Source organism: Lissotriton vulgaris, chromosome 1_1, assembly GCF_964263255.1.
Source record: "Lissotriton vulgaris chromosome 1_1, aLisVul1.2, whole genome shotgun sequence".
NCBI lineage: Eukaryota > Metazoa > Chordata > Amphibia > Caudata > Salamandridae > Lissotriton > Lissotriton vulgaris.
This window is the reverse complement of record NC_141685.1, coordinates 1,255,965,089-1,255,977,749: the sequence shown is the minus strand read 5'-3', so window position 1 is coordinate 1,255,977,749 and position 12,661 is coordinate 1,255,965,089. Positions and strand designations below refer to the sequence as shown.

The window sequence follows — 12,661 nt, the reverse complement described above, 5'->3', positions numbered from 1 at the left end:
ACCATACTGACACGTGATGGCCAAGCGTCGTAGGGCTGCCACATAATCATCCACGGATTCGCCTACCTCTTGTTTTCTCTGCTGAAAGTTGTAGCGATCTATGGAGACGCACACTGCTGGACGGTAGTGGCTGTCCAAGTCATCGAGTGCATTCTTGAAGACGTCTGTCTCTGTTGCACCCCTCTCCTTGGGTACTAGATTCTTGAATACCCTCGCCCCTTCTGGGCCTAAATTATGAAGCAACAATCTCTTCCTTCTTGCTGGGGTGTATTCCACTTCACCCTCATCTTCCAGGGCTTCAATGTAGTTTAGAAAGTATTCTTTCCAGTCCTCCCATTTTAACTGCGGCTCACCCGGTCTGGGTAGGAATGGTACTGGTGCCATCAAGGCTGAGGCTTGGTTTGCCATTTTGGCTTCACCTCTGGGGTTTGCCTCCTGGGCACCGGGCTGGTTGGACCCCCTGGATGCTCCTGCACTCCCTGCTGCGTCCCCTTGACTCCTGGGACTGCCTGGGGTACTATCCCTTATGGGCGGCGTGAGGTTATCTTCCTGTGTCTCTTCCTCTGACTTGGGGGTGATGCCCTTGGTTGCCAGGGTGCTGGCTATTAGTTCTGTACTTTGGGCAGCACTGACCTGGTGGTTTACGCTGTTTCCCGGTCTTTCTCGTGGTTTCTGCGCTGCTGCCACGCCCTGTGCTCGTGCTGGTTGTTGTCCTGTCCCTCTGGCTGATGTGGGACTGTTAGGAGGATGTAGATCCAGTTCTGTGTGCACGGTGATGTTCTAGATCCCACCTTCGTCGCCAATGTAATGTCTGGTTCTTCCCCCTGCAAGTACACACTGGAGCCTGTGTAGTGGTAACAGGTATTTATTGCCTTAAAGATACAAACTACTGAGCCAGGGCGCCGAGCGTCTTACTGTGCCTCGCTCCGGTCGCCAACTGCCGGTCTTCCTTTCGCGCCTTCGCTTTTTCCCCGTTCTGCGCATGCGCGCGCTCCTAACGCTCCGGTCTATGGCGTGACGCGTCATCGCGTACACGCCCATAGACTAGAGCGCACACCACAATTGTCACCTATGTAGAAATAAATTCAACTCGCCACTGAGATTTTAACAGCTTTATGGAACAATCATAAAATGTAATCTCGGGATATGAGGTGCCACAACTGCACTTTTACAACAATTTCCGAGCAATGTTGCCCCTCAACTATCTACCAGTTCCAAGCTGTTCTAGAATCTAACAAAAATAAATTGTCTACATGAGCAATGATGACGAAATTAAAAAGCCTTTTTCAGCTTTAAAACATTTTAAAGTATTGTTATTATGTAGGTCTTTCGTAGTTTGTCTCTAATATCTCGTTCGAATCATTTCCTAGAAAGAATAATCAACAGCCAGTCATTAGACCGCTGCCGTCTGTGGTATTTCTTCCTAATCAGCCTTTGACTTCGCTGACGGAGCCGCGGTCGTGTTTTTTCTGTGTTCATTGCCGCGCTGCGTCATTCTGCCTTTTTTTCCCCTCAAACCAACGCCCCTATACCCGCCCATTAAGCATATTCATCAGGCATTGGTCTGATTTGCTGTATGTCTGTTTAGGAAGAGCTCCGATTTGCTTGTTGGCGGCGAGGTTGGATGGCCCAGGTTTCCGCCTGGAAGTCAGAGAGTGTGTGGATGAGCAAACCGGTGAACCCATGGCGGAGCCTTCGAGCGGAGGGAGAGCCGGCCTCGGGGACATCCGCGGTGAGAGGGGAGCGGAGTAATAGCTCGGGGGAGCTAAATGACATATGCTGACAGAGAAGGTGGCAGCGTAAGAGGGACTCATGGTGAGGGAACGTGGGGATACAGGGAAGGGCCAACGTGGAGGAGGATGCTGGCATAGTGAATATAAATAATTGACACACACCACAACAACACCTTCGATCCGTTTGGGCATTCACCTGGTTCTCTAATTTTTAACCAGCATTCATCAAAACGCTCTTTTTTTTTTAACCAGCATTTATCACAAAGCTCTTTAAAATCTTACCAGTCACTGAAAAATTACAGCAAACCTTTTTATAACTTTAAAATTCTATACACTCCTCTCTAGAAGTTCCTGGCCAAACTTAAGTATCAGGTGACAAACGTAAATTGCAAATTGAAGACAGAACTTCTGTTTGAGATGGGAAAACATAGAAATATACGTTTATGTCCAGGTTTAGGCTGAAGTAAGTTAATGTGACTAGGAGGTTAATTATAGCCTGAAAAGTCCTGTATAGGTAACGTACATTGGCGGTTAAATGAATTGTGTAGATTGAGGAGTTGTGCATGTGTATATATATTCACAGAAAAAAAAATCAAAGGTTACAGGGACACTATAGTCATAAATTAGCATTTAAAAATCCTTAGAAATATACTGAAAAAACCAAAGATTACAGAGACGTTATATAGTTAGGCTGGCGTTTCCATCGTACAAAACCAGAGAGATTTAGCAGTTATAGATAGCTGAGCTAACGAAAACTTGTGACCCCGCAATGCACTGCTTGCGACCTCTCTTATTATATCATTCATGACATGGTCAGTGACATTATCCAAGAAGTGGAATAATGCCGTTCCTCAAATGGCAGAGTTACAGAGTCAACACAAGACCGGAGCCAGCTTTGTCCACGTGGGATCTACAGTTGGGAATCCATTTGTTGAATTGTAATGCCCTCACACACCCTCTCAGGTGTCGTGCTTCATCATATCCTTCTAAAAGGGGCACTTTATCGGAGATCTTTTATCCAACAGCTGTATGGTGAAGTGCGGGTGTGTGGCCAGAGCTGTGTAGATGTAGTAAGGTGGATTGGAAGTACCAAGCACAAAATAATTTATTCTGGGGGTCTCCTACTCTAAGTAAAAACAATGAGCAAGGCCCTCATCCAAGTATGTCTTGTTTAGGAGTGTACTTTGGTGGAGAATGTCGGTCAGTGACGTCACTGATGACATCATCTTGTGACTGTGAGTGTTTTTAAAAGTTTGAGTGTTAAAAAAAAAAAAAAGATATATATATATATATATATATATATATATATATATATATATATATATATATATATATATATATATATATATATATATATATATATATATATATATATAATCTCTATTAAGGTGTGTTGGTGAATCAGTGAGTGTATGAGTGCCTGTATGGAAAATTCAGCAGGTTTGTGACTGGATTGTATAATTGACTGATTAGGTGTCTGAGTGAATGTATGGGTGAGTGACCAAGTTGTGTGAATGTCTGCATCATTCTGTCAGCTGGTATCTAAGTGGCTGTATGGGTAGGCAAGTGGGTACGTGAGTGGCTGTAGAGGTGATTAATTTGTTATCTGAGTACCTGTATGGGTGTATGAGTGTGTAGGTGGGTGAGAGTGTGTGTGAATACCTGTATGGATGAGTGAGTGGGTGAGTCGGTGGCTGTTTGGGTTAGAGAGTTCATGTGTGAGGATCTGTATGGGTTAGTGAGTGTTTCGTTTTGATAACTTTATTGCGGTCATAGACCATAAAAGCACAGATAGAATATGTACATACACAAGATAAAATACATAAATAATTAAGAATACATGGTTAAAAAGTTATTAAACAGTAAGTTATCAAAAGAAAGGTAACAAACATCGCAATTAATCACAATTTATCGCAATTCATTAGAGTGAGCCTTCTGCGCCACATACCATATAAAAACCGGGAGACCGCAAACACAATAAAAGGAGAGGTGTCATATCTTAAAATTCTAGCAGCTTGTGCACATTGCCTTAGACCATAACTTCTGCATAACGGTGCCAACCAGCATCTCCGTATTATACTATAAGCTGGGCAGAAGAATAAAACGTGAACGATATCCTCTTTAATATTGTTGCAGACTGGGCAAATTCCCTCCTCCTCGTCCATCCCATTTACAAGTAAATGCCCCAATAGGTAGACAACCATGTCTTAATTGTGTATAGAGTTTTCTTGCAAGGGGGGGCTGTATTATGTCCAAAAACGCCTCCCTCATGGACACAAGTTTTATCTGCAAAAATTCTGTTGACAATCTGCCCAAAGTTGTCGAGCTATGCAGCAGACTTAGGTTGTAATATCTCAAGGAGGCCAAGAGCTCTATTCTCTTCACTTCCGGGCAGCTCATACCGGGGTCTCCCATAATTGGGACATACCAATTTGATGTACAAGGGCTTTAATATGGGCTAACCAGGGAATATTCTTGTTCTTCAACTGCCCCCAAACTGCAGTGAATTCAGCTCTATAATCCTCGAGCTCAGGTACTGTCCAAAGCCTTCTCCAATACAGGAGAGGTTGAGCAGCTAGCAGTTCTGAGATGGACTCTAAACCTAGATCTAGTCTCAGGGGTGTGAGCGGGGGGCTCTGGGGGAGGCCTACCAAATTCCTCATAAAGGCCTGCTCCACCTTAAGAAGGCTTGGTGTACTCTTATGGCCCCAGAGTTCTGCACCGTACATCACAGCTGGTCTAGCTTGTGCCCCATCAATCTCAAGGGCTGGGGCAACTGGCTTAAACAGGGTTGTTCTCTGGAACTTGCCAATGCCCCCTACGATCTGCGACAACCTCAGAGCAGATTTGGATACCTGTGGGCCCCAACTGAAATCTTCAGTCAGGGTGAGTGTGTATATGGCTGTGTCGGTGAGTGAATGCATGTGTCATTGGTATATATGGGTGAGTAACTGGGTCTGTGAAAGGCAGTATAGGTGAGTGATGGAGTATGTGAGTAACTATGTGTGGGTGGGTGAGTGAGTTAATGGGAGAGTGGCTTTATGGGGGAATGTGTGCTTGTCAGTGGCTGTATAGCGGAGTGAGTACATGTTCATCTGTCTGAGTGTGTGTGTGTAACTGTATGGGTGAGTTAGTGACTGTGATTGACTGTATAGGTGTGTGAGTAGCTCTATCGGCGACTGACTCCGTGTGTGAGTGGCTGTATGGGTGTATGAGTGGATATGGTAACAGCTGTATTACTGAGTGGGTGTAGGAGTAGCCGAATGGGTGAGTGAGTGGATGTGTATTCTGATCTATGAATCCATAAGTAGTTGTGTAAGTACTGGTATGGGTGTGTGAAGGGGTTTGAGAATGGTAGTGTGGAGGTTGGAGTGGGTGTATTAAAGGTTATAAGGAGCTGCGAGTGGCTGCGTCAGATTATGTGGATGATGTCATCAGTGATGTCACTGACTTCGGCACCACCCCTGCATATCTCAGAGTTTAACCTCCTCAGTTTAAATTGCTGGTCGCTGGTCAAGCATTACGCAGAAGTGTTTGACCTGTTGCAAGAGGAGACTCCAGATGTTCTGTATTTAACAGAAACCTGGCTGATGCTGGACTCTGTAGCCGAGCCATATCTGGCTCTGCCTCAAGGCTACGCTATGAAGCAGTTAACTGGAGTTAGTGACAGGAGGGGGCATTGCGGTCATTTTTAAGGAGTCAATTGTAATCTTATAGTCTCCGGCCTCTTAATCTATTGCCCTCCAGGCCATCTAAACATTTTAGGGAAGCGTTGGTTAACCTGGTTGCCATATTGGCCAGTAAATCTGCTAATTTTAACATTTTGGGTTACCTTAACCTCCATTTAGAAGACCATCACAACAAGGAGTTCGCAAATGTTTTAGCAGACCTAGCAGCCTGCCAGTTGCTGCAATGCGTTCCTAGTTCCATGCATCTAGCAGGACATTTGTTAGACCCAGTATTTTCTAACTTAACCTTAATGAAAGTTCATCCCCCCCCCCTCTTCCTATGGCCTGGTCGGACCACTTCCTTAGCTCTACGTCCCTATGCTGCCAAGGCCAGCCCCAGCAGATTCGCCCTTATCCTACTGTGAAACGCCCATGGCACAAACTAGATGCGGACCATATTAGCAACCTTTTGCTAGCACAAAAGCCCCAGCTGCCCCCTAATATAGAGGCAGTGATTAATCTTTTCCAGGCTTGGCTTACACATGCCCTTGACAGCTGCATCCCTACTAAGCTTACCCACAGGAATAGAACTGAGAGCAATCCCATGTTTAATGAGTCCCTGACCCGTGCGAGAAAAAATTGCAAGCTGTTAGAATGTGCCTGGAAACTTTCTTATGATCCAGTTGCTAAAAGGCAGTACCACACATCCATCAAAGCTTATCACAAGCTAATATGGAAGACCAGGGCTGATTATTTTGCTTCTAAAATAGCAGTAACCCCTCAAAGATCATCTTCTCTTTTCTTAGTGACCTGAAGAAACCCAACTAGGTAGCCGAATATTCCATCATCTCGAATACCCAGTGTGATGAGTTAGCTATCTATTTTATTAACAAGGTAAAGAATATTTATAAAAACTTCTCATCCACAAGTGGCAATATGAGCTGTAAGAAAGGGATGAGCGGCAATATAAACTATAAGAAAGGGACGAGCCCCATGGTTCCTCTTTGCTCTCCTTCCCTTTAATACTTCTGACAGAGGTAGATACCCTCTGCAATACAATTAAATCTGACTCCTCAGCCAGCTACCCCCTGTGAAACCTGGCCAATTTTGTAAATTCCCAAAACATCTTTTGCCGGTCTGTGGTGAGTTGATTAACCTCTCTCTGGCTAAGGCGACAGTACCTGCTTCTTGGAAGCATGCCAAAGTCGCCCTGTTATTGTAAAAACCTTCTTTGGACGCATCTAAACCTGAAAGTTATTGTTCCGTCTCTTTGCTCCCGTTTTCGGCTTAAGCCACCGAATCTTATGTTAATTCCATCCTAACGAACTTTGTAGTGTCTTGCGAGACATTGGACTCCTTTTTTTAGATCACACCATAGCACCTAATCTGTTGTTGGCTGTTAAGGAACATCAATGGAGCTCTTTAAAGGAAAGAAATTCCTCGGCCTCAGGGCTGCGTTCGACATGGTATCCAACGAGAAATCCTATTTGAGCACTTGCAGGAGATGGGTTTTCGTGGTGTTGTACTTGCCTGGACCACTTCATTTTTGGATGACAGATCACTTCCGGTTACTGCACCCCCTCACTGCTCTGGGGAATATGCTGTCTATCACGAAGTTCCGCAGGGATCGCCACTGAGCCCCGCGCTTTTTAATATCGATATACAACCCCTTGCGGTGGTGGCAAAAAATAGAGGACTGTCATTAGTGTCTTATGCTGATGACACTCAGCTTGTTAGCTTTTTCTCCAACTGTAAAAATAACTTAATCAAATTTCATGAAGAATAGCTTGCTGTAGCGGATTGGATGTAGGTAATTGTCTGGAGCTTAATGCCAACAAATCTGTAATTCTGTTGTTAGGAAATAAAATTCCTTTATGGACTGACCAGTGGTGGCCTGATTCGTTGGGGTCCGCTCCCTCGCCCAAGGAGGCTGTGAAAAACCTGGGCGTATGGGTTGACAGTGTCCTGTCCTTCGAAGCTCCAACTAAAGCGGTAGCAGGGGTCTGTTTTGGACTTCTATGTGGACTTATGCCTCTGTCAGGGTTTTTTGACACACAAACACGCTAGATCATTATCCAATCTACGTTCCTGTCCATATAGGACTATTGCAATTCCTTGTATCTGGATGCTACCAAATCTGGGATACAGCAGTTGCAGAGGATTCAAAATGCAGCAGTGCGCACTCTTTGTGCTCCCTAAATCTTGCTCGGTATCGAAACTCATCCCCAAATTTCACTGACTGCCAGCATACAACAGAATTCATTCCAAGACTTTATGCATCGCCTACAAAATCTTCATCTACCAAGCACCTCCTATTCTATCTGATTTTCACCTGCTGTATACAACGCGACTCATGTTGCACTCAGCAGATCTGCACTTAGCAAGTGTCCCCAAGTCGCAAGAGCTAGGGGGTGCTCTTTCAGGGTGCTGGCGTCAGCCTTCTGGAACTCTCTCCCTGTGACCATCAGGAGCATTCAGAATCACATGGCTTTCAGAAAGGCCATAAAACCGGTCTCTTCCCTGCCTAGTCGCTGCTTCCCGCTCTCCACCCTGCAGTGTTAATTCTGGGCTTAGTGCTGAGATGCCCTATTGCTGGACCAGCTATGCGCTTTACAAATCTATTAACATAGCGTAACATAACTGATCATGTAATGAGGGATGTAATTAGTATGTGAGGTCATAAGGTGTGTGTTGCGGGGCGCAAATTATAATTAGCTCTGCTAACTAGAACTGCTGAATTTCTTTGGCTTTGTACGAGTGAAATGTCAGCTTAACTTTAACGTCCCTGTGACCTTTAGTATTTTCAGTGAATTTCTAAGGTTTTCTAAATGCTAATTCCTAGCTATAACATCCCTGTAACCTTTCTTTTTTTTCTGTGAATTTCTAAGGTTTTTTTAACGAGCAGTCGCGTTTGCCGAGTGATGGAGAAAGTGGACTGGGCCTTCGACCAGCTCTTAGCAATCCTGCTGTGTGGACTTAATGGAGGTAACAGAACGGGTAGTTGGCCTCCAAGGACGTACATTGGGGGCCAACTACCTCTTCTGTTACCTCCAGTAAGTCCCACACAGAGGGATTGCTGAGACCTGGTAGGAGTCCATGCCTCTTTTCTCCACTACTCTGCAAACACACGTCCTCGGTCTCTACTAGTGAGAAGATAAAGTCCCCTTGGCTATTAAGGGTCCTTGGGGGCCAACTTTCTTTCCTGTTGCCTTCCAGCAAGCCCCACACAGTGGATTTGCTGAGAGGTTTTTAGTGGCTGTGCCCCCTTTCTCTACCTCTCTGCAAAAGCTCCTCCTGGCGCTCTACTAATTGGTGGTTGAAGTCCCTTTGGCTCTTAAGGGTCTTAGGGGACCAACTAGCCATCCTGTTCACTCCCTTAAGACCCACACAGCTGGACTGCTGAGCAGGTCAGGGGCCATGCCCCCTTACTCAATCACTCAGCAAACGTACCTCCTGGCATTGGGCGAAGAAGTCTCCTTTAGTCCTGGGGCCCTCAGGAGACAAGGGGGCATCATTCCCCTCCCACCAGCAGTGCGCCGAGAGGCACGTTTCAAGAATGGTGGAGAAGGCGGGCGTGGCCTCCGACCACCTCTCAGCAATCCCACTGTGTGGGGCTTACTGGAGCCTGGCCCCTAAGAACCCTCACCAATGAAGGGGACTTCATCCCCTAAACAGCAGCGCACCAGAATGTGTGTTTTACAGAGTGGCGGAGAAAGGGAATGGGTCATCCGTGTTAGTTGCTGCTCTTTCCCCCCCCCCCCCCCCCCCCGCCCCATTTTTTTAGGAATGGGGGCCTCATGCCCCTTTCCATGGGCTATTTCGGTCTCGGGAACCCCATCCCCGATGGCCCACCCCATGCAAACTGCAATTTCTCAGGGTGGGCACCCTGAACCATTGCTGGAGCCGACCCTGGGGTGTGGCAGTCCCCAGGGCCATCTAGTACTCCACGAGTCAGGGGGCCACATGGCCCCCCTACTTTCTTAATTAAGCCCTGGTAAGGGTAGTGGACCCCGGGGTTCCGCTATGGACTCTCTTCATTGTTGTCTTTTTGTGACCCGGGGAGATGGCAGTTGATGGGCCTCTACCGTAATTATTTTTTTGTTTTAAAGAATATATGTGCCCTGGGGAGGTGGCAGTCGGGGGGGGGGGGGGCTTTATTTGTCATTGAAGCCCCTGGGAGTGGTTAGGTGGCCACCTAATTTTAGAGAAACTAGTAGTAGGCTTTATTATGTACTTGTGTCTGTGTGTATTAAGTTTTGTTACTCAGTGGGCTCCTACATCTATCATATGTTTTATACAGGTCATAGCTCGCCCCCACCACCTCACAAGCGTGTGTCCGCTCTCCTTCACCTTGCACTCTTCATGCCAATGTTTCTTCTTCACAGTGGGTGAATAATAGGGGAGGGGGCCTAGCTGCCACTCGCTACAATGCTCTTTTTCTTGTTTTTTTAAAATTTACTTTATGAGACTTCAATTTTTTTTGCATAAATCTGTGTATTGAAGAAACGCACTCAGCCAGTGACAATTAATTTTAGGGAGTGAAAAAAATCTTTAATTGACAGAATAGTACTAGAATATCATTACATAAGATTTTCTTTTTGTTCTCCAGTTCCCTTGTGCAGTATACAGTCAGTACCAAGATCGATATATTCCAGACTGTGTTTAAAAGAGTTTCCCTAGGCTTGGCGCACAACTGGCTATAGCTCTTAATGTTTAAAAAATGTGTACGCTTTGATTTGCATGTTTAAGCTGTCTGCCCTGAATATTGAGCGCTATGTGTAATGTTTCTTTCTAGAGCTTACATTCTTTGTTTTCTATACTCTTAAACCTCTGCATAAAAAGTTGACTGAGACGTACTGAATGGTTAGAGTGGCAGACCCTGATGCAGAAGTCTGGCCAGGACCAGGGTTCTATTCCCGCCTCTGCGGGTTTCGGGCTCAATTTCCTCTGACCTGATAATTCTCGCCTCGGTGCCTATTCTGATCATGAGCCCCACTCTGCACCTCTGGGCAATAGCTTGCTTAATCTCTACAACGGCCCCAACAACGCTGAAGATGCCTGACTTCACCTTGGGGGTGCCCAGGAGTGGGCTCCTCACAGGGAAAGGCCAAGAAGGGTTCCTCGGCGGTATTCGTACAAGCGCCGAGATACCTCTGGGTTGTCGTACGCTATATAAGTGCGTAATTATAATTTATTCTTAAGAGTCACCCTCTCTTTACTTTCCATCCTCCTACATGCCTTCTAATTCCAAGTACAGCCTCCTTTCTCTGTCTCGCGCCTTTCTGCCTTAATCCTACTTATTGTTATTCTGCAACTGTCTGGTACCTCATTTCATAGGTCACAACCTCTCCTCTTTAAAATCCTATCCCTGTAACCTAACATGACCTAATCTCTGCCAGCCTGTCTCTCACCAACCTTTCTCCTTAAGCCACATAGCCCCCACTTAAGTTAAAATTAACGGATATTAATATAATTTATCACAAAGTAAATGGACTAAATAAATGCATTTTTTCTGTGGATCACCATGACTAATCAATGTTGCAAACAACAACCACTAGATTATCCACTAACCTTGGGTTCCAGAGTAGCGTGCTACTTGCTGTAAAGGGCTTAAATGCCTTGTCAGTGGTAGTAAGCACTATATAAATCCAATTGCTAGTATCTAACAGACTTTACTGTATTAGCTGATTATTTTCGTCCAAGGCCCTTGAGAATAGAAAGAGGAGACCAGTGTTAAGGTTAAGATTCTATCATTTCTTAGGAAGGACCTGTGAGGGACATCCCCTGGATTTAGTGAGAAAATACGGAATTACAAAAAGCCTTTGGTTATAGAATTGTTGCCTGGGCCATCATCAGTCTTATTGTTTTGGGGATAATACAATTTAATTGGAAAATAATTTGAAGACATTGGGGATCTAGTTAAATAAAACAAGTTCATGTGTAGTCGAATCAGCTCGGTGATCCAGTCCTCTACCTGTTGGTCCTGTTAAGTAAAACCCATCATCTACATAATCAACAAGGTTGCTCCACCGTAGGAGCTAAATTGGACTATGGTTACTTCAGGTTGGCAGGGAAGTCTGCATTTAATGTTTATAAGTTGCATTTGCAGAATCAAGCTGCCCGCAATGATTTCGGTTTACCAAAATCTATTCATATATTTTCCTTGTTGTGGAACCTGAACTGGCTCCTTTTCAACTCTTGCATACATTTCAAATTCATGACCCTCACACATGCGGTGTAATTCAGTGTTACGTGTGTGTGTGTGTGTGTGTGAGACACAGCAGTATACTTAATATCTAATATGGCTTTTTCATTCAGTAGGAAAACGCCTGCAGACTCCCCCCAAAGTATGCAGAGAAAGGCATTTTTGTTGTCGTTTTTAGGGGGCAGTGGGGGAGTCTGTTGGACATTTCCTGTGGTTCCTGGTGTTTGTTGAAATATCCTTCGTAATGGCGTTAGACTTAAGAAAGGAGTGTCTTCCTTTCAGGAAGTCTTGGAAAAACCGACCGAATTGGATAAATATTTGAAACTCTGCTTGGGTGCCAGATTTCTGGGATCAGTATGAAAATACGTTGTTTGGACAAAAGTGTATGATATTAAAATACAGGCAACTTGGTCAAGATCTCTACATTCCAGGCAGCTTCTCTGGACAACGTGCAATATATTCTTTCAGATCCTCAAAGCTTTTCTCAGGTGGTGCAAAGTTCTTGTGCATTAGTTGTTAGGTTTGTGCTCTTGATTTCATGCATGTTTAGTAGAGTTTGGAGTAATATATATATATATATATATATATATATATATATATATATATATATATATATATATATATATATATATATATATATATATATATATATATATATATATATAATATCGTTTTTCTTGTGCATTAGTTGTTAGGTTTGTGCTCTTGATTTCATGCATGTTTAGTAGAGTTTGGATGAGTGGATGTCCAGCCTTCGCCTGTGGAGAAATCGCCGCAACGGGCGCCCCAGCCCGATCTGCTGGCGTCCGATTCTATGATTAAGTCCGGCACCGATCCGGAAATAGCCCGACCGTTCCAGGCCTCCATATGGGTGAGGCACCAGGACATCTCCTCCTTCACCTCGTCAGGATAGTGGAACCGACTGGTTGTAGGACAGGCCTCGTCTGAGGTGATACGCTTTGAGGCACTGAAGGGCCCGATAATGCAGCAGACCCGGAAAGATCGCTTGGATGGAGGACGAGAGAAGGCCTACTATCCTGGCGATCTGACGTAGG

The 12,661-nt window shown here is 45.0% G+C and overlaps 1 protein-coding gene across 2 annotated transcripts in view; it reads left to right on the top strand.

The window, feature by feature from the left end:
• The first annotated feature begins 1,530 nt into the window (after positions 1 to 1,530).
• The window catches only part of SPRYD3 (SPRY domain containing 3), a 431,115-nt gene continuing 419,984 nt past the window's right edge, over positions 1,531 to 12,661 (top strand). Inside the window, exon 1 of one of the 2 annotated variants that reach the window (XM_086964574.1) lies at positions 1,531 to 1,732. The gene's annotated coding sequence lies outside the window, so the exon portion shown is untranslated. Of the gene's footprint in view, positions 1,816 to 12,661 lie in introns of both variants that reach the window. The other variant, XM_086964581.1, reaches the window with a different exon arrangement.